This window comes from Aythya fuligula, chromosome 14 (assembly GCF_009819795.1).
Source record: "Aythya fuligula isolate bAytFul2 chromosome 14, bAytFul2.pri, whole genome shotgun sequence".
Classification (NCBI taxonomy): Eukaryota; Metazoa; Chordata; class Aves; order Anseriformes; family Anatidae; genus Aythya; species Aythya fuligula.
In genome coordinates, this window is record NC_045572.1 from 8,575,737 (window position 1) to 8,602,161 (window position 26,425).

Genomic DNA, 26,425 nt, shown 5'->3' on the forward strand with positions numbered 1-26,425 from the left:
AAGGCAAGGGAGTGTTCATAGATTAAACTCCACTGCACTCCTCCTGCACTGGGTAAACTCAGTGATATTATGTAATTGCCATGCAAGAAATTGAGATTTGCAGAGGTGAAGTGAGTTGGTGAAGATTTTTGAGGAAGTCAGAGCTGTGGGGAGGGAGAGGAGAAGAACCCAGAAGCTATGAAGCTGCCATTTTAATTTGCTGCGTTGTACCCTGAGAACATGAGCACTGCTGGGGCTCCCACCCCAGCTGCTGATCTGATGGAGGCTGATGGAGATTTGCAAGCAGAAGCGCTTTAAACAGGGCACAATGTGGATTGAACCTGACATCCCATAGGATTCTCCTTCTCTTGTGCCCTGGTCTACCAATGAGCACCTCTTCCTCTTTGCATATAACACAACCTATTATATAAATATTTAGATACCCTGTTGGGAACATTAATTATAAATAGAGATGAAGCTTTTGAAAGCTGCCTGTAGTTCTGGACACCCAATTTCCATTAATTTTAATGAGAACCAGACATCCAAATCCCATTTGTTGGCTTTGAGTATCTCAGGCAGGAAGCTTCATCTGAGAACCCCACCCACCTTCTCCACACTTTGGAATTTAAGAGTGAGATTTGCAAATACATTACAAATCCTGCAGATCCCTGAGTTGCCCTTGCGCTGTTCCATTGTTCTCTGCTGAGGTTGGTTGGCTGGTAACTTCAGAAGTATTTACAATAAGTTCATTTAATCCACCCTGTTAGTTCTTTTCCTCTGCACCCCCTGTTTTCTCCCAGTGCTTTGAAACGGTGATGCCTGAATGAACCCCCAGCCTGTGTCGTTTTTGACAGAGAAGCTTTGATGCTTGAAAATGACAGCTGTGCAGAGCAGGTCTGAAATGAATGATTGAATTATCTGACTGATTAAAAATGTGCTGTTGCTTGGAAGATCTGACGGCAAATATTCAGTTAGGCAGCTGACATGAAAGCAACAGCGCATGCACGTAGGGTGTTTGTGTGTGTGTGTGCACATTAAAAAAAGCAGCCAGTGAAATGTGACAAACACCCGGAGCTGCCTGCAATGGCAGCTTCTTAAGCTCATCATCCTTTCAAAAGCTCCAAATCTTCTGCATGATACTCAGCAAAAGCTAAAACTCAGTGTGGTTGTGGAGATAATGGTTATTTAGATAGACGTCAGCAGTGGTTTAGGAAATGGAAATTGAGTTAAAAGGTAGTGCAGGCTGGGGAACTACTTAACTGCATCTCAGTTCCATACAGGCTTGTGTCTGGGGAATGAGAAACTCTGCTGTTGAAAACACAGTTCCCATCCTCTGTGCTACAGTTGTCCTCATGGTGTGGAGTGGCCCTGGGGATGCCAGCTCAATGGGAACATTCCCTGTGACAGAGGTTTTTGAAAAACATGAGCTCCAGTGAGAATGTCTGTAAATGGCTGGAAGGATGGAGAAAAGAAGCTTGATCATTGCTGTGCGCCTGATGCCGTCAGTAATAGGAACAACAGATGTGTTGCTGCATGAAGGACAGCAATAGCCTTACCAGACCTATCTCAGCTTCCCAGTCCCATATAGTGAATTGTCCCTTCCTAACACCTCACAGAAATTCAGCTCTGATAGAACGTAAGCAAAATATCTAAAAGTGAAATGAACAACAACAAAAAATAATATGCTTCTTCACAAATGTAACATATTTTGCCAGCTCAACCAGTTGACAAATTCCTGTGAGTTTCACCCAGGGAAAAAATCAAGTTGTAGTTGTAGTTGTAGGTCTTTGTTGCAATGGCCTTGTTCTGATAGTTTACTGAAATAGATTTTTCCTGTTGTTTAACTGCTCTTCATCTTTTCACTTGCAAAAGATTACTATCTTCCTCTGATTCCAAATTTAAAAGAGATGAGACATTAGGCCATAATTAATTGATTGATCGGAAATAATTTAGATTTATTCTCTCAGTCTAGTCACAGTTCTTTGTCCCTTTCTGGTGCCATTAGCTGCAGTGATGTTAGCTGTCTGTAATTGCTTCAGCCATGTGTTTTCATGCTCTCTGTCCCAGTTCCACTGGTCATTTCAGCAAGATTAAGTGCTACAACTTCAGTAGTCCTAAGGGCACACATAGCTCATGTCATGTCATTCACTGGGGTCAGTGAGCCATCTCTCCGTCAGCATCACAAAATGTCCCTCCTATTGAATCCACTTTAGCAACCCAGGAGCACTTAGAGCAGAGAAGATGCTGGGATCCTCCTTGCAAAGGCTCGTGTCAGCAAAAGTACTTCTCATGACCTCCACCAGCTTCATGTCCAATCCTCAAACAAATGAAAGCTTTAAGCAAAACCCTGTTTGAATACGAGCCTCCATTCTGCACCCTGGGCTGCCAGCCCAGCAAGTGAGATGTCTCCAGAGGAGCGAGGGCTGGCTCACTGTGAAGGAAGCTGCAGCTGCTTCCCAGCACCATGTCATTTCCCTCCAGTGGCTTCCCTGCTCTGTAAGCTGAGATGATCCAGTCAGATTGCAGCTCTCCCTGAATGGGCTGCATGCTCAGTGGACTGCTACATCCACAAGGAAGGAAGGGGGGTCTGCCCTGAGGGTCTATGGGGATGTTCTGAAGGCAATTGCAGTGTCTGGGTCCCAGGGCTAGGAGGAGCACCTAGCAGACATGGGCCTGGTAAGTGCCTTCAGTTAAAGAAGTCAGATTGCTCCTCTGAACCATAAATCAGATTTGGCCGTAACAGCACATAAGCTCTGTATAATTGTATGAACAAAGTTTTTGGTAGCACCTTTGTAGGCCTCTGAGCTTGAAATGTGGAGAAGTGGGCAGAAAAGAGATTGTGCTGTCATCCCATACATCAATCATCATACATGCATACATAATTGATGATTAATTGATAATCATCAATTAATCATACATACAAACATCTTTATTATTATTATTATTTATTTATTTTTTATTTTTATTTCCAAAAATAAACTGTGTGTCCTTGGTGGTACTGAGCCACACTGACATGGGCCTGACCCCCCACAGTACCCTGGTCTCTCAGGGCTGATGGGACACAGAGCTGGAGGAGATAAGATGTTCACACGAATGCAAGAACCATGTGGTCTCAAGTACAGAGAGAAAGCCATGATCTCCCTGGCAAATCTCCCATCTGGCTGGTGGAGCCCATACTGCAGATTCCAGTGAGCTCGTGTAGTGCCGCTGTGCAGGGCTTGCTGGGGGTGCAGCAGAGCTTTGCCTCCCTGGCACGTCACTCAGGTGAAGCAGCATGTCAGGGGTACAGCCAGGTAGCAGCAGTGGACCTCACAGGCACCTCTGGTAGGTGCTTTCCGTTTCTTTCCAGATTTACTGACAGGCGTTTTCAGCACCACTAGCCTTTCCTGGGACAATGTCCACATGTCTACATAGTACACAACCAAGGACTGCTATTTCATTCAGTTTCAAGTCAATCTGCCTCAGCATAGGTGTAACCCTCTGGACTGCCACATCAAACTAGAGGGCTGGAGAAGTAGCTTCCCTAAACAGGTTCCTAAGAAAGTGAAAGGAAATCCATGTTTGCAGAACAGCTTTTCAGCTTCAGGGACAGAAGTTGTAGAACCTGAGCTACTGCTAATAGCACAGCCCCAGAGTTTCTATAAATTAGGAGTGATAATTTTCTGTTACCAAAAATATTGCAGTGAATTTGGTGTAACTCTGTATTAGACCTCAGTCCTACATATAAAGGTGAATTGATTACTGAACTTAAAATTAATATTTGCTTAAATGACCTAATTGCATTTGTTACAAGCAGAATGTAATCCTAAATTACAATTCAATTTTCCTAAGTTGAGAACAATTACAAGCAAGAAATGACTGGACAAAAAACTGAAACGGGATAATGTGTTATAAAGAAGGATTGTTAGGAAAAATGTAAAAGATGCTGTCTGCCTCACAGCATGCACTCAATTTTGCAGCTATCAAAGATACTTTTAGCTAAGAATCTTATCACTGTTAAGGAAGACAAAAGAAGCAATAATAATAGTAATAAAAAATAGAAAAAAGAAGGGATTTTGTAACAAAAGCTATGAATTAACTGTTATGCAATGCAGAGAACTAGAAGGCTAATTTAAACAAACACTCAATGAAAATGATGTTTACTAGCATTAAGGACTATAAGACAGTGTGCATGCATGTATATTTCACAGAATCAAAGGATCACAGAATCATCTAGATTGGAAGAGACCTCCAGGATCACCTAGTCCAACCTCTGACCTAACATGAACCAGTCCTCCACTAAACCATATCACTGAGCTCTACATCTAAACGTCTTATAAAGACCTCCAGGGATGGTGACTCAACCACTTCCCTGGGCAGCCCATCCCAATGCCTAACAACCCTTTAGGTAAAGAAGTTCTTTAGGTAAAGAAGTTCTTCCTAATATCCAGCCTAAACAACTGGTGCAACTTTAGCCCATTCCCCCTTGTTCTATTACCAGGTAGGTGGGAGAACAGACCAACCCCCACCTCGCTACAGCCTCATTTAAGGTAGTTATAGAGTATTTACATGTATATATGTCAAGAAGGAATAAATGCTCTGAGCTGTTATTAGATGAAGTGGTAAAACTCTCTGCTCTGATACTGAAAAATAAAGTGTCCAGCCAAAGATTCATAGCATTGGAGGGAAGCATCTGATGGGTTCATATCTTATAGAGGTGATAGAAAGCTTCTTACTTCAGCAGTAACCAGGGAGCATAATAAATGACAAATGGTAAGCTGAAATGTCTGTAGGTATCTAGAACGAGAAAAATTACATTCAGCAGTTTCATGTGGCTGAGAACTCCTTTTAGGGTGCTGAGACTTCATGTATATTTGTAGCCGGGGCTTTTAGGGGAGGTGTATGTGCAACTCAAGTTAGACAAAACAGGGTGACATTTGTTTAGGTGCCATGATGAATGGCAGGGGTGGAGACTCGTTGCACTGGAATGTGATAATAAAACATGGAAGAGATGCTGCAGACCCCCTGTAGACAGAAGAACAGCAGAATACCCAGAGTTTGCTCAGATCAGTAGCTGAGGATGAATTTTTCATACACTAAAGGATAGTGGAACAATAGACCAACATTAGAACAAGTCAGATGCTGAGAGTGGACTGGTCTGTGTGGAGCTGTGTATGCGAGTGAGGGGTTCTCAGGAAGACAAATGCAAATTCATACACCCAGGAACACCACAAGCAGAGGGTGGAGACTCACCTTAAAATTGACATGCAGGAAGGTATAGAGTGAACAGGGAAAGCAGTGTCAATCTTACCTTCAGCCATGGCCTGAAATACCAAGAGTGATGTCTCCCATAATCCAGGCTGGGATTTCCCAAGCAGAAATACCTGCACTGGACAGGGGATCAAAAACTTCCATAGCACACCAAGAATTCTTTTGCTTATGCAAGGGAGGTGACTAGTCCTCACACAGGAGATGCATACTGTGCACAGCATCTGCTCAGGGCTTCCAGAAGGTCACTGGAGAGAGCGTTGGCCATGCTGGGCACTGGGCAGTCTGGTACTCAAGTCTGAGTCCTGCTGTGGCACACGGGAAGTTATCAGGAAGCTCAAGGAACAAACCATGGTGTAGAAAACCAGATTCTGATGGAGAAACAAAAAAGTTTCACTTGAACACATATCCAGGAGGAGATTACAAGGGGAGTTTGTCACTGTCTATGAAGCGTCCTAGGGAAAATACTTGCAGGAGTTGGGTTCCAAGATCAAGTTGGGTTCCATGACCAAAATGTAAGAACTGTTAGTTGGAGGCTGACAGCAGACACTGTTTAGATACAAAGCCTGGGATTTGGACTGGAGTAATTTTCCCCATGAAGTAATTAACTGCTGGACAGTTTGACTCAGGGTGAAGTGGCTGGTGTCTTTCAGGGTTTGGCTGAAAGGGAAGACCTGTGACACTGTGGCTCAGACAACAGCCCACTTTAATGCAGAAATGCAGGATGCAAACTTTCTGACCACATTTTATCTCCAAGGACTCTGCTCCCTTCGTCATCCTCCTTCAGAAGTGGCTGTGGATGTGTGCCATGGCCTCTAATTCTGGCAGTACCTGCTGTAAGTAATAGCACCTGTAAGCCAGGAGGCTTTTTCCTCAAGTGAAGGTGTTTTTTTTCCTGTACATAAGTGGCAGCGTCTTTACTGGAGGACAAATTTTATCTGGGCTTTCCAAACCTCTCAGTCCAAAGAGTTTTCGTCTGGCTGTTAACACAAAGGTTCCTGTCAGTTCCCCCTTTAATTTGCAACCTGGACAAGGTTAACATCTCCCCTCCACCATCTCCTGACCCATCATGATGCCCTGGTCCCACAGTGGCTCTGTGACCCTACCCCCATACAAGATGTGGTGAAGCAGGAACCATTGCGACTGGTGAAGAGGATTTAGCTGTGTGTCATGTTCAACATCTAAAGCTTCAGCTTTGTTTATTTTTTATTTATTTATTTTTCAGCAAAATGTTGCCTGCCTCTGTGGGATCTCTCCAGGTGCACACACTCATGTGCAGTGATGCACATGTATACACACACATGCATACTTTGGGCCCTCTTCTGACAGACTCCTCTCCTGTTCCCTTTCTCCTTTCCATCTTCCTGGACATACAAACCAGTCAGCCCTCCTTCTGCCTCAGACTTCCAGAGGAGCTCTTTTCATGCAGCCTTTTTCTCTCAGTTGTTTTTAAAGCATCAATTCTGTCTGTCCTGCAGCCACCCAGGGTTGAGACTAACAGATCACTTCACTCCCAGCACAAATAGCCACAAACAGACGTTTCCCCACCAGCTCCGGTGCAGAAATGCTGAACCACCATTTCCACATCTCAGCAGGTCTTGCTTAAGCAGCTTCAGGATGGACTTTTCAGGATAGTCATTATCCATAGCAAAGGGTTGGTTTCGAGTGTCAAGAGAAATGCAGACAAGGTCTGGTCCTTCCTCTTCAGAGAACTGTTATTCCCCTCCACATCTCCCAACCTCAATACCTGCAAACAGCAAGGTCCTAGCAGAACTTTCTCCTGGGTCTGATTTCCATCGAAGTGACTTGTACTGAAATTTAATGAGTCCCAGCTGGGAATACAAAGGAATTTCTGAGAAAAACAGCAGTGAGAGGACATGGAAACAAAATCATTACTGGGCACATACAAGTATATTCTTGTTTCATAGAAAAAAGTTAAGGAGAAGGCTGAACAGCATCCATAAGTGTGCCACACTAAGTATCATGAGCTGGGTATTGCTGAAAAACTACTTGTTACAGGGCAGCAAGATTTCAAACTTGGGCGTGAAGCTGCAGTTAAAATGTTTTTTAAGTTGCTAGGTGAAGTCAGTAGACCCTATGGGGTGGTAGGGTAAGTAGACCTGACTTCTCCGCTCTGAGTGAAGGTGGAGCAGAGTCAGGGCTGCAGAGCACCCAGTCTTGCAGAGAGAGCTCAGGTTTATCAGTGGATCCCATAGAGATACAGTCTCAGGATCACAAACTCCCATCTTCTACCAGATGTCTGCTGTCCCATTAGCCTGGCTGGAGTGTTTTCATGATGTGTAGAGTGTTGCTAGTTCACATTCATGCCTGTTGTGTGGTCTGCAGTGTTTAGTTCTAGTACCTGCAGTTCCCTGCTGTCTGGAAGGCTCCCAGACATGTGCTCTCATTTGTCTTGGCCTTGAGGGTTTGCTCATCTGGTGTTGGCGTGGAAGGGAGGTAGCCTCTCCCAGAGGTTGCTTTCCCTTCCCCAAAGAACTCATGTCACAGGTGGCAAAGTGCATCTGCACAGTTCATGTGCACATCCAGGCAGTTAATCAGCATCTCCAAAATTTTTATGGTTTAGGAGTTTTCTTAATTCCAAAAAAAAATGTTATAATATATGCAAGGCATCTAACACAGATCTGCGGACAATCCAGGAAAAATACCAGTACTCTTTTACTGCTTGTAGTATCTAATAAATGATAAGGACAAGCACACTTCCCTGCTCACGGGATGAGAGGAGGTTTCTCCCTGAATCCAGCTGTTGATGTGCTCGTTGCCAGAAGCAGAGTGATTGATAACCCAGTTATTTGGAGCCCTGCTCGTGGATGTATTCTTAGAAACTAGAACCTCATTTTCTTGTGCTGTGGATGTTACTTCCTAGGACTGGCTGTGCAGAAATTGGATTTTGCTACTTGCCTTCAGACACGAACAGTACAGCAGACTGATGAATATTGATCATGCTTTTTTTTTTTTTTCCTTTTTTTCCCCCCCTCTGTTAAAGCACCCTAACCTGATAATTGGTAGATTACAAATACATTAGAATTGATCAGAGAGAGGAGTAGAACAGATTTTTGTAGTACTGTAAAGTGAATCGTGTCTCATACAAAGGAACCCCGAGGGAGGTTCACAGCCCCACACCTGGATTTGTCAGGCTAATGGCTGCCCTTCTCTGTGGCCACAAGATCCATTTCATGCGTCTCTCCAGCACAGTAACCTTCATTCACACTTGCATTTGTTGGACAACTCCTGAGTATAGCTGCAGGGTGGCTCATTACATGGTTCATTACCAATACTATCCCTGGCAAACAACCCCATGTGCTGTGCTGTGGGGTATCCCTTCTGGGAGAATATACAGCCGTGTTCTGCTAAGCTGCTCCAGGACATTATTTCATCTAATGGCTGTGCTTCGGTGTTTGGATGTATTGCCATAGATTGTAATGATATTTTAAATTCAGGATGTTGAGGATTTGTCTGCTTATTCATCTGTGTGCGTCCTCTGGAACAAGCTTTCCAGGTCTAGGGAGCGGTTTTCTTGAGGGAATCATGAAGCCATCAGTAATCTTGGAACGTGCCTTTGGGACTGACATCAAACCCTTCCTCCTTGGCTCAGAGGTCCAACCTGTGGCTGCCCTCTCTCCACACAGATGTGGGAGCCCTTGGTGAGCTGTTAGTGGAGAAGGTGGTGCATGTGCACAGCCATGAGCACTGTGAGGCACAGAGCTGAGGCCCAGCAGGCACTGCACATCTCTGTGAGGCAGGCAGGCAGATGGGGGAGCAAAATGGTTTTCATGGAGCACTAAAATGTGGATGGCCCCAGTGTGAAGGTGTAAACCAGCTCCAGGTCAAGGATCCCAATATCTGGCCACTGGCCCATAATCTCTCTTTGGCTCATGCTATAGCTGCAGGATGTGAGGCTGAGAAGAGGCCTGGCAGTGCAGCGTGCCTGCATGTGTTTATGTTGAGCTGAGAACCCGGCTGAGACCCAGAGACGACTGCCCATCTCTGATCTGAATGCCCATAGAAACCCTTCCTCTCACTGCAGCCATCAAGCAGCCAGGAGGCTTCGCTGGCCTTCATCTGGGTTTGCAAGTTAAGTGAGGGTCACTTACAGGAGGGGAAGCCTTGTGTCCCCATGCCTCTCCACCCCACGCTGCATCACCAGCTGTCATGGTGAGCCAGACACCTCTGCTAGCATATAGACAAAACCACACAAGGGCTGTCAGGAGGGAGACATGCCAACTTTGCCTAAGAAAGTCCCAGTGACTTTCCCGGTGACTTGTGGGCACTTGGTCTGACCCACTACAGGTGGCACTGGAGTGAGCTCAACTCACATGTTCAGCACCACTGCAAAAGTCCAATGGGATGGGATGGGATGGGATGGGATGGGATGGGATGGGATGGGATGGGATGGGATGGGATGGAGCTGCAGCCCAGGAGAGTGTCAGAGCACGGAGCAAGCTGACCTGCAGCATTGAGGTCCGCACCAAGGTGGGTCATCCAGGCATTTCCAGTGCTCTAAGTCTGTGCATGGAAGTACATCAGTTGTTAAAGACAGCACAAGTATTTGGCAGGGTTTCAAGCCCAAACTTCAAGCCTGCCTCAGCCAGAAGGGCAGTGATTTGCTGGCAGGAAACAGACCTGTCCCTCAGCACTTTGCAGGGTGCTTGTGGAGGAAAACCCCAACATGCCTGGGACATTGTTAGCAGCCCTGAGGGGTGAGCGGAGCCTCCCAGCTGGGCAGCAGGTCAGCTCCTGTGGCATGCTCCTCGGGGTCTTTGCCAGCGAGGGCTTTTCTTCCGTCCTTTCACTGGATCCATTCAGCATCACTCCCTGCCTCCTCCCCCTCTCCTGTCCCCTCCCACCCTGCCTGCTGGATCCCGAGCAGTCTCTTGACACCTTGAGGGAAGGCTGGGAGGTGTAACCATTGCCAGCAAGAGAGGAGAGCAGGAGGGAAAGGAGAAGGAAGCCAATAACAGAGAGGTCTAGCAAAGTGGTGGAGGGGGAGGGATGGGGCCACTCCTCCGTCCGTGGGGCTGCAGATTATTTTGCATGGATTGTTGAAGAGAAAAGAGATCTGCGTTTGTGAAGAGACCAAAAAATAAACAGCTCGTTGCTTGGGTAAGTAAGAACAAGAGCTCCCCTGCTCTCATTGTCTGTCATACAGTACATCGATCCCCCATCCTATTTTGCTTAGTTATACAGGTTTTGATTCTTATTAGTATTATTTGATGTATCAGCTGCGTGCTTTGGTTGCTAGAGATCAAATTGCCCTGATGTGTGTGTGTGTGTGTGTGTGCGTGTGCATGTGGAAAGACGCCCATTCTCTGAATATACGTTGACACATTTTTCCAGCTCTCAGTGTGGTATCTCATTTGAGATATTATACTACAGCATGCCGTACACACACACAAATCATGTTTGCTGGTACTGATTTTAAAATCAGTTCATCCACACAATTATTGAAACAGAAAGACTGTTCGGCAGCTGAAAATTAAAGGGGGGCTCTTTAATCACAGTCCTTACTGGTAGGGGGCTACTCTGATTTATCCTGAGCCTGACATGTTCAGTATTATGTTTTGTAACAAAGCTACATTTAAAGATCAATTCGGCAGTGGTTATTGCATCCAAATTACATGGTTGTCATGGAGATGGTACAGAGAAGCTGAAGTGATATGACTGCATCTGGACTGGAGTGGGGCTTCACTGTCGAGTGAGATCCTGCCTTACCTCCTGTGTCTTTTTGTCTGTGCTAGGTTACAATTTATTTTAATCTTGAATGAAACAGTACTATATTAGAGGATTTAGAGGTCGAGCCACTGTGAAGGGGGTGTGTTGGCCCCTTCCAGCTCTGTGTTACTATTGTAATTGTTATATTAGCATTTGTGTCTCCCTGATTTTTTTTCCTGCAAGTCTAGGGAGGAGGAAGACAGAAGGACAGATAGTTTTCAGAGCACAGCTAGGGCTGTGAGTACTTCCTAAAAAGATATCTGTCATTCCCACACCTCCCTGCTAGCTTCCACATCTTGGGGGAAAAAAGGGAAGGTATTCTCTGATTTTAGCCGCATTTATCTTCCATTTTCCTACTGTAACTTTGACAATACAAGGAGCCAATCACCTGCTCATCACTAAATTGGGGGAATGGAATTTGATTTATGTTATCATATTTGTTTCCTTTGCAGCTGATAATGTGAATGTTTTGGCAGTTGAGAAACAAAATCCATAATTTCTGAGACAGAAATTTTCCTGGCCAAGGCTAGCTAGAATACAAAGAGTATATCTGTGGGAAGGGCATGTTATATGTTACAGATGTGTATATCTCTAGTGGCTGGGAGTAAATCACGCTATTGTGCTCATCTTCATTATTTTGGGTGTTAGACTGGCTTTAGTCAATATTTAATCTGAGCTCATTGTGTGCTTGCACAATAAACGTGTAATTTGGAGCTTAACTTTACATCTATAAAATGCTTCGGGAATGCATGTGGCATTGTCTCCATAAATGCAATTTCACCCTTCTCTGTAAGGCCAAGCCTATTGTGGGGATGTAAATATAGTAAAAGACATTGGTGGAAACAAGCCCATCAGAATGGCAGTGTTTCTCTAATTGTATCACTAAACATAAGAGAGAATTAATTACTAGGATAAACAGAGCTGTGTAGCTGCTGGATCAGGGTAATATTTGCATGGAGTTCCAGGCCTGCATTATAGTAGCTACTATTACGGCTTAAATTTTCCCCATGACAGTAGATAATGTTTTTAGCCAGGAGCATAGCATATTATCATTAGATATTTTTGTCCTAAAAATATGCTAAATTCCCATGTCCTTGTCAAATTGTCCATTAAAAGTGCTCCAAAGTGTGTGGTTCAGCTAGGATTTCCCTTGATGTGATTTTTCCTGTACAAAGTCCAAGCAAACAATGGATAAAGTCTGAAAGTGGGCAGCTGAGCCCAGAGGGGATGTTGGAGAGATGGCTGATTCACAAAAGGGATGTTTCTCATTTTGTCTCTTCTATTCCCCCTAAAAGTTCAGTGCAACTGGAGATGTAGTGGGAGGGTTTCCCTGGAGATCTGTGAAGTTGGAAGCCAAGTAGTTCTGAATCAGTACTGAGTTTCCTCCTGTCTCAGCATGCTGTACCTCTTCAGTCCACGTCTTTATTATTCTCTGGGGAAACTGAGGGTTGGTGTGGTCAAAAGTGACTTTGCCAAGGTGACAGTGACAGCAGTGGGCAGAAAAAAGCTGTAGCTCTGCCCACAAGTCCCTTTCTATGAGCACCAGGCCAGATCCATGTCCAGGTGGTGCTGTCCTGTGTGTAGGTGTGGTGGGAAGGTGGCAGTGATGTGGAGCAGTACTAGTTCATGTAGTCTGGGTAGATAGAGTCAGGGTGCTCTTTGCTGAGGCTTCTCATTAGAGCTGCACAGTGGGTGGCAGGAGGGAGTCAAGCAGTTTTACACCAAATTCTGTGGTGTCCAAGACAAGGGCACACTTTTCTGACCTGATCTACAGTGTTACCAGCAAGAAGCCCCTTCTGGTGTCCCCCATTGTACAACTGCCTGCAATCCCATCACATGGATCTTCAAATGGAACTGAAGACAGTTCTTGGGAGGAGGTTTCCCCTTTATTTCTCATTGTGGTTATATCTAGCTCGGAGTGTGAAACCTTAACTGGTGTCTTATCTCTCCACTCTCCTCACTAGTGCTGCTTGCTGCTCATCTCCCACATTGTGATACCCTGTACTGCTCTTACTGCCATCAGCCTATGGCCCCATCCCATCTCTTCCCTCTGTACCATTCTCTGACACTTTTTGTCCCCTTCCTCCATGAATTTTCCCACTGAGGCAGATCCCTCCATCCAGTATTGCCACAGGCTTCAGCCCACGTCATTTTTTGAAGGTGCCATGCCTGCCACAAGGCACATAGCACTGAGTCTGTTAGGCCACCATCCTAAAAGCACAGAAAAGCTATGTCAGGAGTCTGTGAAGTCTGGACTGACTTCACCTGTGGAGTTGTGCTGTGTGGTGTAAGTGCAGTGGTTCTGCCCAAGTGTGGAGTTGCTGCTAGTTGCCAGAAGGAAGTGGGAAGGCCTGCTCCGCTCCGATATCTGTGTGTGGCCCTGAAGACTTGTACATGTTGATGACATTGACAAAAAGATGCTTTCTGGTCTGGGGGAACTATTGCTACTGCCACCAAAGTGCTGGATATGGGTAGAGTTGTTCTTGCTGAGGTAAAAGCCTGTTTGGAGGTTCTGTGTGAGCAGTCACCAAAATGGGTGTTCTGGTGCTGTAAATGGCCACGTCTCTGGAGGATCCACAGTGCTCTGCTGGTTGGAAAAGTCTGTGCTGTAGAGACGTTTCCTTGTTTGAGGAGATGTCTGACATAGCTTTGCCTTTCACCCTTTGCTAAGGGTGAAAATGTCCTCCTCACCTTTCTGGCAGGGAAATGCCTTTCCCGGGCATATGCTGGGACAGGGTCCATGTGAGGGACCTTGTCCAGGCTAGATAGGTTGAAAAGAGCCATATCTTCTGCATGTGAGGCTTATGATGCTCCTCCATAGCAGGTATGGTACAGGAATTAAAGATGAAAGGGATGGGCTCAGTTCTGCTCCCTCCCACATTTCCTCTGTGACCTTGGGGAGGTGGATGGCAGGCTGGGCTCACTGCGGGAGAGGCTTTTGTCAAGCCCGGACAGTCACCACCTCACCCTTCATCCTCACTGCTGTCCCTCCATCTTCCCGCAGGAGCTCCAGGAATTGAGTGGCTGAGATGCTCAGGGAGGTTCTTCTCTGCCATCCACAGTCTGGCTTTCCTGACCCTGCACAGTGCCTAGGTTTGCTTGAGCCCCAGGTAGGGACACTGGTGATTCCTTCTTTAGAGCAAATGCTGCTACTTTCTCTTTGGCCTGGTCACTTTGCATTCTGTGTGTTCCTGACCTGCTCCTTTTCTTCTGCTCTGGGGCTTCCTCTGCTCTTCTCTGCTCACCCCCTGTACTACTCCCTAGTAGAAATGGGACAAACTAGCACTGGAGCTCCCTCACTTGCACTGGACAAGGCCAGGGAACATAAGAAGGTGCAGATAGCCTGAGCAGTCTGGGCTTGAGCCTGGCACTGGGGCTCATGGTTTGGCATCTATCTCTTTACCACCATTGCTCACATTTTCCTTCTTCTTATTCTCATTGCCCCACATCCTTCCCTCATCATTTTTCAGCTCTGTGATATGTGAGCAGGTCTTGGTGGTCCTAGCTGGTGGCTGTGTAGGAGGCAGGACTACAAGAGGCTCAGGACATCTGCTTTAGAGTTGTTTAAAGGAACAGCTGATCTTCACATTCTAGGCAGGAGATGTGTTGGCACTGGGCCTAGGAAGGGAAAGCACACCTGAAAGCAGCTTCCCAGTGCAGTTCTGAGGGAATCCCTACAAACTGACCAGGTTGTCACCTCTGTGGTGCCACCAGCTCAGGAAGGCCTTTCTTCCTCTCCTTCTAAGTCCCCTTCTCTGAGACATCCCAAATGGCTCTGAACAAAGGTAATGTTAGTGGGATGCTTTGTCATGACCAGCTGCCTTGCAACACCTCAGGGAATGGGCAATGTCTCCTTTCAAACAGGATGAGGATGGGATTTGTCGCAATATTTTCTGCCTTCCTCTGCAGCATGGGATGTGGTTTGGTTCCTAGGATCATCACCCAGAGTCTGCTGTGGCAATGTCCACTGTATCTCCTGCTCTTCAGATGGGACAAAACATCACAGAGACCCCCCAGTCACTCCTGGAGCCTGGAACATGTTGTGAGTGACAAGGAGTGCACTGGAGATGGGAGTACTCTGTTACGGATGAAGAATCTTCTGGATTGAGGGGCTCAGCTGGATTTGGTGGCTTAGGTGGTCACTCCCTTCCAGCCATGCAGCTGAGCTCCTCATTTCTCTGTAGCCTTTCTCTGGCTCTGTGATAGAGACCCAAAACCCTCCTCCTCAGCAGACAAAACCTGCTGGTCTGCATTATGAGAATAAACCCCAGCTCTCTCTCTTTTGGGGGAGCTGAAGCATGTTCCTCTGAGCAATCCTGATCAGCGTCAAGCAGAAAAGCTTACAACAGGCTCAGGTGACTGGTACATTTGCAGTTTACCAACCATACTGAAAAGCCCAGAAAAAAAATAATGTGAGATCAACCACCTCTCTTCCTTCACACAATGCCTGCGTGATAGTTGTCTCTTCATTGTTGTATTGACATGAAAAAATACATTTGACCCAAATCTTTTTATTTTCTTTTTAAGTACTTAAAAATTGTAAGATAGTAGGGAAATGCTACAATACCAAAATAAACTGAAGGGGTTTAATTTCTGTTTTTAATGCAATATGTGCTTATATGCTCCAATGTCAAAGCACAAGACTCAGTTCTTGTGACCTTTTTATTTTTAGACCTTACAGATTTTTTAAATCCAGCTCTTCAGTGGTTTCAGCATAAATGCTTCACAAACGTTGGTAGAATGTATCTGACCTATAATTGCAGTTTTCTTCCAGTAAACAAATTTTCCCCCTCAAAAATCACATGATTCTGGGAAACAGCCTCACTGAGATGGAGAGGGAATCCCCAGAGCTACCTTTCTCCCTCCCTCTAGCACCCAAGTGGGTGCTGGATTGTCTGGGGGAAACATCTATGTGCTGCTCTGTACAAAGCAGGACCTGACAACTGTAGAATTCCCTGCTGCAAGGCCTGCTCCCGCAGAAGTGCAGAGATTCATCTCCACTCTGTGTGTGGCCAGTTCATCCTGGCTGGTGTTAGACACATGGAGACACAGAACAAGGGGATGACACTTCACCTGCAGCCTCTCCTTGTTGCATCCTGCAGCAGTGTTGTTTCCCCACTGTGCATCCCAGCAGGTGGATTATGCAGCCTTAGATGAAATCTGCGCTCCCAGTGTGAAGAGCTCACAAAGCACCTTTCCCAGTGCAGAACTGGTTTTGCTGGTGGGGCTCTGTTCTTGCCAGGCTCTGCTTGTACGCTTCAGGAATTTTCTCTGCATTTGATGGCACAGGCAGTGGAAGTGGATGGACCCCAGTATTTTGGGCACTTTCAAGGAACAAAAGCAACCAGGTGATGGACACAGTCTGTCCAGGCAGGACACAGGCTGACAGGGTTGCCACGGTGAAAACAGAGCTGCTTTCTGGACAGAAGGAGATGCATGGTGCAAGGGATTCTGTTAAATTAAAAATATATATTTGTCTTCACTGGTACAATGGAAGCTAGGGGAGCAGTCAAGAGGAAAGTGAAAAAGCTTTATTTAATTAGATTATAAGGCCCCAAAGGCTGAAGAGAGAGAGAGAGAGAGATTATTTTTGTAACTGAGGATGGGGTTTATGCCAGGCGTTGCTTTAATGAGTATTTAGATTTTATCTAATAAGTTAGCAACACCAGGCAAGGTGTTCAAGCCATCCCTTACCAGCCTTGAGCTTACCAAACCAGGAGATGCAGCTGGGAGTCAGCCTTCTTTCGAGAATATTTCATCCTTTGTCCTTTCAAGGTTTGGTATTCTCCTGATATTGTCTGACCAGTAAAGCTCTCTTTTTTACTCAGGTCCCAGGAGACAGCTTTCACCATTGTATAGGTGGGGAAACTGAGGCAGCAAATGTTCACAGGATTGCTTTTCTTCCCAGAAACAAAAAAAAAAATGAGTTTGCTGCAGCAGCTGAGCTGGGCTGAGGGTCCCAATCCTGAAGGCTTGTCTCTGCCCATCTCCTTTGCTGTCCACCCCACTGCTCAGCAGCACTGTGAGCACCTACCTGGATGTTCGCTCCTGGAGCCAGGGGGCTGGGGAATCATGCCACCTGCAGAAGAGCCATTGCTACTGGAAGGCTCTGGTAAGGTGGCCGTCTGAACCCAGAGGGAGCTGGCAAGGCCAGACCTGGCCAGCATAAAAATTCCTTGGAGCTCCTGGAAGGATATGCAACCACGGCCCCCCCACCTGGCCCCCTCATTGTGACCTCAGCAGTAGAAAAGAGAGTTCACAGATGCCTTTTGAAACAGAAAAAAGTCCCACTTGCCTGTTAGCTCTTTTTTTTTTTTTTTTTTTTTTTTTTGGCTCTATCTAATTAGAAGTTGTTAAGGCAGTCAATGAACTGTTTTAATGTGAGCTCATTAGAAGCTCCTGTGTTATGAGTGGTATTTCTGAGGTGCTCAGAAGCACCTGTCTGCAAGGTGTTGAAAGCCTCTACTAATCATATACTAACCCTCTCTAAACTATTTACAAACATGCCTTATCATAAAGCAGGACCCTTGAGCTTGCAGTCCTTCTCCCCTCCATGAAATGGTCTCTGCTGTTGGCCACTCCTGGGCAGCTGCCTCAGGTGGTCAGTGTCCATGGAATTGCAGAATGGTTTGGAGTGGAAGGGACCCTTAAAGCTGATCCAGTCCAGCCCCCTGCCATGTGCAGGGACACCTTCCACTAGATCAGGTTTTCAAAGTCCCATCCAACCAGGCCTTGACCTCTTCCAGAGTTCGGACATCCACAGTTTCTCTGGGCAACCTCATATTGTACTTCACCACCCTCATAGTGAAAAATTTCTTCCTCTTTTTCTGTTGAAAATCACTGTCCCTTGCTCTGTCCCTGCAGGACAGGTCTTTGATCCATGCACAGCTAGGACCTGCCTCTGGCATGGCACCTCACAGTGTGAGGCATGGATACCAGAGTGCACCTAACACCCCACTCCCAAATCATAAGATTTTCTTAAAAGAACAAAAGACTTTTAGCTCAAACTTTTGGGGCTGTACCCTGATGTGGCTTTGAGCTCTAGTAGTTTTCACGCTTCCTCTGCAGTCTTTTAATTTTTCTGTGCAAGAAGGTAGAGAGCTGGGTTTTCAGGTGTGACTTCAGGAAGCTTGGCTTTCCATTGTGCACCTGATGTGAGAGTTGTGATAACATCAAGACATGGCAGCTCTGGTGGGGGTGTTGGATCAGAGCTGCCTCAGGATGAGGTACAGAGTAACAGCCCTAGGTGAGACACAGGAGACTTGGATGTGCAATATCACAGCATAATCACAGCATGATAGCAACACCTAAAATGTAAATGTGTTACTATGACTGCCATCAGACCAACGGAGAAGGGAAGTGGCCAGAAAATTACAGCAGCTACTGGCGGATGTAGGGAATGATCCTGTAGCAGAAACCTGTGCTTTATCACCAAGGTGTTTTTGTAAGCAGAATCTGCTGCTTTCCAAGTAACAGCAAACTTTAAGGAAAGCACCTTAGTGACAGTTTCCCTTTAATTTTGCACACTATGAGAAACAGCTTCCCAGTCTCATATACACAATGTATAGCTTACACCATTGTCTTGGGCTGCACACTCCCACAGCAAGTCTAACTGCCACTTCTCTCATGCCACTATGTCATTGAATCATCTGATGAACCAGGCCAAGTGGTATCAATCTCCTGAACCTTTATTTCATCTTTACAATGTACTTACGTCTGACAGGCCCCTCTGGCCTCCCTGTGCATCAGTGAAGACGCAGTCCAGGATGTAATTCATCAGTTCCCTGATGATGTCCAAACACAATGATATCTAAGGAGCAGGATAAAAGTTCTGAGAACTCCATACTTTAAAAAAGCCCTCAAAGAGGCAAAATGGCCTACTGCAGCCTGGTATAGCAACTCTGCTGCAGCCTTGTCACACGATCTAGTGCAGGACATCTTGCACACTGGTAGACTGGAACAGTCCCTAGATCCAAGAGCAGGTAAAGCTTAAACAGCGCACCATCCTTATGCAGTTAGATCAGCCTGATGGTGCTTTTTGCTCTTATAATTCCCTTGTGGAGAAGAAATGGCCCTGTCTATATAATGCTGCTTTACGTCAGTGTAGGAGCATGCCTGTTGGAGCTATAGTCCTTCAGCACGAAAATCACATTCCTATTGACATGGTTATCCTACATGTCCACTAAGGGCAGGTCAAGTCTTTGCACAGGAGCTACAAAATGTCTCCACCAGGTTTTCAGTACTATTTTCTGAGCAACAACTCATTTTTTCAAAGCAAGTTTTTTTTCTTTTCTTTTTTTTTCTTTTTTTTCCATTCAGTTCAAGGCATCCATGTGTTGGCAAAGACAACAATGCAAACTGGTTCTGCTTTGAGCTGGCTGTAGGAAATAAAAAGAAGACTTGCAGGTTTCCAGGAAGTGGATTTCTTACTCATTGTCTGTTCTGAAAAAGCAGAAGCCTGTCTGAGGAAAGCTGTGAACAGGGGAAGTGTTTGCAGGCTAAATGTGGTAAGCAGTGCTGTGCAGGAGACTTGTCTTCTGAAAGTAGGTGTCTGCAACATAAACATCAGCAGCTGGGATTGTTGTCCCAGGCTGTGGAGATCTAACCAGAGAATGCCAGAGCATGATTTCCTCATTTTAACACAAACATTTAATGTAGATCAGATGCAGTCTTCTGACTCTGAAGAGGGTCTGGGGGCTGAGCTCATCTGGAAATGTCTACATTTGGGTGAGATGAATCCCCTCAAAGTGCATTCCCATGTGTTCAAGCAAGTTCTGGGATAGTCAAGTTCTGACTAGCATCTCCTGTTGCCATGTTAAAGATAATAATAACTTACCACATCCTAATGGAGCAGTGAAATTGTGCTTTACTTTTACTGGCTCCATCCCAGTCTGTAAGTACTAGAAACACATATGTTATTATCTTTTCAATCATTTCATTGACTTTGTGCAACCTGAAGACTGCAGCCTGGAAGACTGAGCTAGAGAGGCAGCAGATTACTGTACAGGTGTGATGGAGCAACCAAATTGTAGGTAGGTCACCAGATCTCCAAATGTTTTTTCCTGGGTGAAAGATCCTGGGAGAAATGAGGGAGGAAGGTCATGCTACCTGCAGAACCTTTGCCAGCTAACAGCACTAGCATAACTCCTCCAACATGGAGGAAAGATCAACTGTCAGTGCATCCTTGGTGCTTTATAGCCAGTAGAAATTTTTCAAAAATTTAGTAATCATCTTTTTTTTCTGTTTGTCTTTTTTTTTTGGGGGGGAGGGGTGGAGGATTTGCCTAACCTACACTTCCTTTGTACAAATGTTCCCTGCAATTTTGAAAGGGAAGGTGAAATTTTTGGTCTAAATGAAAGAGAAAACGGCCTGCTGTAGAAGAACAAGTGAGCTTACGGGTGGAGTACTCACTAGGTAGAGGGCTGAAGTTCATGTCCTAGTTTCAGAGGAGGTGTTTTTTCTAGAACACTGTCCTGTCTGTTCCCTTTTAGTGGCATACTCTCTCTAGTTTGCCTCTCAAATGTCCTGATTTGGCCTTGATGATGTATGAACATCCCTTCACATCAGATCTATTTTTTTTTTTTTTTTTTCCTCAGGCTGCTCTTTGCAAATCCTTTGGGTTAACAGCTTTGTGCCCAAGCTGATTTCAGTGGAAATGCCACATTTCATGCCCTGACTGCCCTACCTAATGCTAGGTAATGAAGTTCCAGCTCTGTTGGCTGTCAAGAAATCTTGGCTGAGTCTATGTTCTCCAGCCAAATGACTACATCTCAGCCTGACTGGGGCAGGAAAAGTGAGTGAAGTTGGTCTTCCTTTCCTTCACAGGCATGAAAGTAGAAAATTCTCACTGGTGTGAGAAGGCTGGGATGGCAATCTGGAGATGAAGGGGTGAGAGGTGACATGATTGAGGTCTTCAAAATCACATAAAAACAAATTGTCAGCCCATGGGAGAAAGAAATGAGGATTTTCACAATGATAATCGTAAAAGTTGTTTATTGTCAATAGTGTTGAAAGGGCAGAGGTCAAAGTACAGGCATAACAGAGGGGAGATGTATTTCAAAAAGAAAACAGAGGCAGAACCATGGCTGTGAACTCTTCATCTCTCTATGGATTTGCCTCCTCAGAGAAACCTTGGTGTATCCCTGCACATACCCTCCATCCAGGGTGATGTGTTGCACCTGTATTTTGTAAAATCGAGAGATGAGTTGGGTCAAAAAAGCACCAAAGGAGTGACCAACAGAATTTTAAGCTCTTATAAAACCCAAGCCAGATGCAAGGAAAACAAATGACCATTGGTATTTCCCTCTAAGAAAAGCAGAAGGGAACTGTAAGAGGCTGTCTATAAGTGAGACAGGGACAAGGCCCAGCTGTAGCTATGTATGTAGATGGTATCTGTGCATCTGCATGGCATGGTTTGCATCAAGGAAAAGGGCCAAGTGGGAAACATCTGCTGGTGCATCTTGCTGAATTCTGCTGAAGAGCTCTTCCCACCATGAAAGCTGCTGCCTAAAACTGGGTTTCACTCACAGAAAGAGGATAGAAGGTGTCTTTCTGAAACCAACATGTTGAGAAATCTGCAGCCACTTTGCAATGGCCTGGGATGGGGTGCCAGGGCACCAAGTGTGCCACAGAGATCTGCATTTCATGGTGGTCAGCAAACAAGGCATGAGGAGGGTGCCTCCTGCCTTTAGGCTGAAAATAATTTGGAAAGAGCTCAAAGAACAAGGCTAAGGGTTCCTCACCTGGCAGTCTGAGCATGTGGCACTGGGGAGGTCCCAAGGGCAGAGCTCCTGAGATGCTCCTTGTTGGTGTGTCTATGCTGTATTCACATGGCACTGACTGAACCCCATCCTGTGGGGTTTATCACAGGTTGAAGGAACTGTTCCCCAGCCTCTGCAGCACCATGAAGCAGAAATTGTTTTCAGGTGATATCTGGCCTGAGTCTGTTCAGGTCCAGGGACTGTTCTGCCTAGAGATGAGGAGGCTCATGGGCGATTTTATCAATGTGTCTAAATACCTGAAGGGAGGGTGCACAGAGGATAGAGCCAGGCTCTTCTCGGTGGTGCCCACTGCCAGGACAAGAGTCAATGGGCACAGAATGAAACAGGAGGTTCCATCTAAACACTGGGAAGCTCTGGCACAGGTTGCCCAGAGAGGTTGTGGAGTCTTCCTCCTTGGGAGGGAGCCAGCTGGACATGGTCTTGGGCACCCAGCTCTGGGTGTCCCTGCTTGAGCAGGGTTGGACCAGAGGACCTCCAGAGGTCCCTTCCGACCCTAACCATTCTGTGATTCTGTGATTTGGAATTGAAAATGGGAGATTGGCAAGGACATGCTGGGTCTTTCCAGGCTGTCAGGAAGCTCTCTGAGCCTTGCTCAGTTAGTTTTGTTCAAAGGCAGAAAGTTAAACCACCCAGGCTTCAGTGTAGCCTCTGAGACTGTGGTCAGGAAGAAACTTCTCCTGCTGCTCTGAGTGACAAAGATCCTGGAGGATCTTTGCCACCTACAAGTAAGAAATTTACATGAGGTATCAGCTGTTTCATGAGACCACATAGACATTTTCTCCTCATGTCTTTTTCTGTGTCCATGGCCCCAGCCATGTCCCAGGACTCTCCTGCTCCACACCTCATGGCACAGCAAAACTTAGAGCCAACCCACGGTCATCCCAGCTCAGCATCCTGCCTCTGGGTGGCGACCAGCAAAACCTTGGGAGGAGTAAAAAGGACTGCAGATAGAGAGCCTCGTGAAATTTAGCAAAGAAATTTAGCAAAGAGATTACTGGAGTAAACCCAGGCATTGTTATGGAGTGGGGGCTGACTGCTTTGGTAGCTGCTCTGCTGAAGACTGCCCTGAAGATCACCGTGTCAGTTGTGTGCCTTTGTGGCAGTGAAGGCCAAGTGCACATGGGGTTGTGTTAGCAGTGCAGCTGGTGGGCTAAGGGAAGAGAGTCTTCCCCTCTGCTCAGGGCTTATGGGACCAAACCTGGATGCCATGTCTGGTTTTGGATCTCCAAGCGCAAAAAAGACATTTACAAACCGAAGCTGGTCTTGGGGATTACATGTGCCTCCAGATGTCAGCTTTGGCGGTACCTGACTGGCAGCACAGACATCTCTTTCCCTTCATGGCAGCTCTCACCACAGTGCACCAGGAGAAAAAACGTGGGCCAGGGCCTAGCCTGCACAGTGTGCTCACAAAACTGACTCATCTCTGTCAGCACCAGGACCTTGGCAAAGGCTCCCTTCACCCCTTCCTGGTCCTGCCACCTCCTTAGGTCTGACAAGGCAATGATCTGGGTGAGGCTTTCTCCTCTAGTTTTGATCTGCCTCCTGCTCTCTCCCTGGACATCCTTGTGATGCCAGGGTGAGGACAAAGCCCTCATGATGGACCTGCTGCCCCATTTCTGCAAAGCCCAAGGAAGCAGGATCCTGAGCACTGAAGCAAACCAAGGGTGTAGCAGAGGGCAGCCCAGCTCAGTGTGAGGGGAAGCTCGTGCTTGAACAAGAAACAGGATTCTTCTTCAAGCCCTCCGTGTCACAGCAGCCAAGCAGTTACACAAACTGAAGCGGGAGCCTTTCCAGTTCCTAAAGCAGGGAGGAAAATTTAAAATAATCATTTCCCACCAGCCATTCAGCTTCAACAAAAGCTGGGAGACTTCCAGAGCCAGTCCCTGAAAGAGCCGCTGTGTGGTTTCCAACCCCTTACAGAATCAGGGCAAGCTTTGCTTCATCGCTGCCCAGCCTCTTTGGGACTGGCACTTTCCTGCAGCGGGTGCCAGCCTGGCTTTGCTGGTCCCATCGCCCCAAAGTAGGCTGAGTACAGATGTCCATCAGTGAGTGAAGACTTCAGCAGTGGGCAATTGCTTCCTGGGAGCCCCATCACACTCCCCACCCATGCAGTCAGGGGCAAACCTTGAAGTAGTGCTGATGGGGTATTTCTGCTGTCCTTTGCCCAACACCAGCCCTGCCCTGGTCTCCTTGTGGTCCAGGGGCCATGCAGGACCCTGAGGCAGAGTGGGCAAGTCGGTGGCTGTGCTGCAGAGCTGTTCTGTGGCACTGGGAACATTACACACACAGGCTGGTGTGGCCAGGAGCTTGATAAATGAAACTAGTAGCTCTCATAACTGCAGTTGTCTTGCTTGTAAATGGCCTACAAGAAAGGGCAGAGAGGCTCTCACCTCTCTCCCATCTTATGGTAGAAGCACTGAGCCCCAGCTCTGGGAAGGAGACAGGGAAGGACTATGTTTAGCACTAGATCATGGATCTCTTGGCTTCTCCTTGCCTTTCCTACAGCAATAATAGCCTCTTTCCAGTATGAATCCATGCCCTACTACTTATGTGGGCCTTAAGGAGCTAATCAGGTCCAAATCGTGGAATTGCATCTTAACAGCTGTTAAAGTGCATGCTTTCAGCAGAGCCACCATAGCCTTTGGAGAGAGCAGTCCCAGACAGAGCATATGCCAGTTCATTCTCTTTTCTTGCTCTTTCTTTTTATGCTAACCTTTGTTACTTTTGCTGGAGGCTGGGAGCAGTGGACACCCATGGGATGCCTGCTCTACCCATGGGACCTAGGAAAGCAGCAGTTACTTGAGGGAATGCCTGAGGCTGCAGAAAGGGGAAGGCTCAGTTGTGAAAATCCACCTGTGCAAGCTCAGATATTACCTTCTAGCCCTTACCTGTACAGCTCTTGACCAGAGCACTTTGCAATGCAGAAACGTGAAGAAACAAGCAGGGACAAGGGGAATGTGCAATAGAAACCATAGTCCAATTCAGTCTCCTGTCTGTCAGGCCATACTGCTTTGGGGAAATGGAAGGGAGACCCAGGGCAGCCCTCTGAGTCCCAGCCCCTGTAAGGTGCTGCAGTGTGTGGCGCTTTCTCAGGGCTGACAGAAAGGCTACCTTTGGTCTCTGTCTAGCACTGAGGGGCAGCTATTTGTTGGGGGCAGGTGTGGTCAGCTCTAACCAGCTCCTCCACTCTTGGTGGTCTTCTGAGTCCAACTGGTGGCATCACAGCATGTCTCCTCTTCCCTTTGCCCATGCACATACGTTACACAAGCAGGAAGGTAGTGGTTCACAGATAAGCCCTACCACATATGGTTGGCTGATGGGTTTGCAGAACAGGAGAGACCTTCTGCAGCTCGTGTGGGACACACTGGCCTGGCTGCGTGCGCAAGGGTGGAAGGAATCAGTAGGTAATTTCAGTACAAGGCATCACCACGGGCAGCTGGGTGAGTCACAGGCTCACATCCCAGCCATTCCTCTGGAGCTTCTGGGAAGCCTCAGCTACCCATAACCTGGGTGTGCTTCAAGTGATTGTCAGCACATACATTAATCTAGTAGCTAGTGAGTTGCTGAGTAATACATAGCTCGGCTTGCCCGCAGACCACAGCTGCACATGACAGCCTCCCTTCATGTGTGTGCAGTGGAGTATGGATCCACACAAGAGACATACCCATCTTGGAGGGGTCAGGAGGCTGTGAGAGGCACTGCTGGCTTTACTCAGACCAGTGTGCTGGAAGCTGCTGGTCTTCCTGTCTGAGCAACAGTCTCTGCATCCTCCCATGGCTTCCTTGGTGCTTCTTCTCCATCAGAAACTCAGGCCAAGGAAAAACATGCCTCAGTGTTTAGCTACTGACTCTTCAGCCCTTCTTCCAGGCTATAAATATCCCGCAGACTTCACAGAGGGTAAAAACAGTAAGCATAATGCAGCAGCTTATGTATAATAACATAAATGTTGATTTATTGATATTAAGAATTGGATCAAAGTTAGGAGGGTAGAATGCACCTCACATTTATAAACGTTTGCCAACATTTCTTCTTAGCTCTGTCTCCTAATCACACTTAGGTTCCTGTTTTCTACTTGCTTATAGCTGTGACAAGTTTTAATTACTAGACTGGAATTTATCTTGGGTGGTATCTAGTTCCTACTGAAGTTATTGGAGCAGTAGCAGGGAGGTGGTGAATTTCAGCCCAAACTCCCTGGTTAGTTTTAAAAATTAGAACTGAAAAAAAAAAAAAAAAAGCTATTCTTTCTATTCAGCTAAGCTGAAAAAAGCATTCTTCAGCTCACATCATGAAAAAGACCTGCAGAGCTTTTCTGGAAAGGTTTCCCCAAAGATTTGAATATTGGTCCTGTGTTGCATGTCTGTATTATACCCCCATTCTGGGAAAGTGCTGAAATTTGGATCATGTTAGGTTTCCAGCATTACTCAAGATTGCAGTGTGGTCATGCTCTGGAGAGTCTTGATAGTTTTGTAAGTAAATTCCTTGAAGATACTGCAATGGCTTGGCTCCACCGGCAGTGCACGTGAAGGAAGTCTGTAGGAAGAAAGAAGTCAGAAGCCCGTTCTAAGGATTACTCCTGCACTCAGCTGTTGCACTGCCATGGCTGAAAACCAGGGAATACCGGTGTGTGCAGAGGGAAGATCATGAGAAGTATTTTGCAAAGAATGAGTCATTCAGCCGTGGTATGGGTC

General features: G+C 46.4%; 1 protein-coding gene across 3 annotated transcripts in view; it reads left to right on the forward strand.

Annotated features, from left to right (window-relative positions):
* PSD2 (pleckstrin and Sec7 domain containing 2) overlaps positions 1–26,425 on the forward strand; it is an 86,990-nt gene that overhangs the window by 10,252 nt on the left and 50,313 nt on the right. For 2 of the 3 annotated variants that reach the window (XM_032197063.1, XM_032197064.1), the window contains exon 1: positions 10,131–10,347. The exons of the other annotated variant lie outside the window; for it this stretch is intronic. The gene's annotated coding sequence lies outside the window, so the exon portion shown is untranslated. Of the gene's footprint in view, positions 1–10,130; positions 10,348–26,425 lie in introns of those variants that run through there. 3 annotated transcript variants of the gene reach the window in all.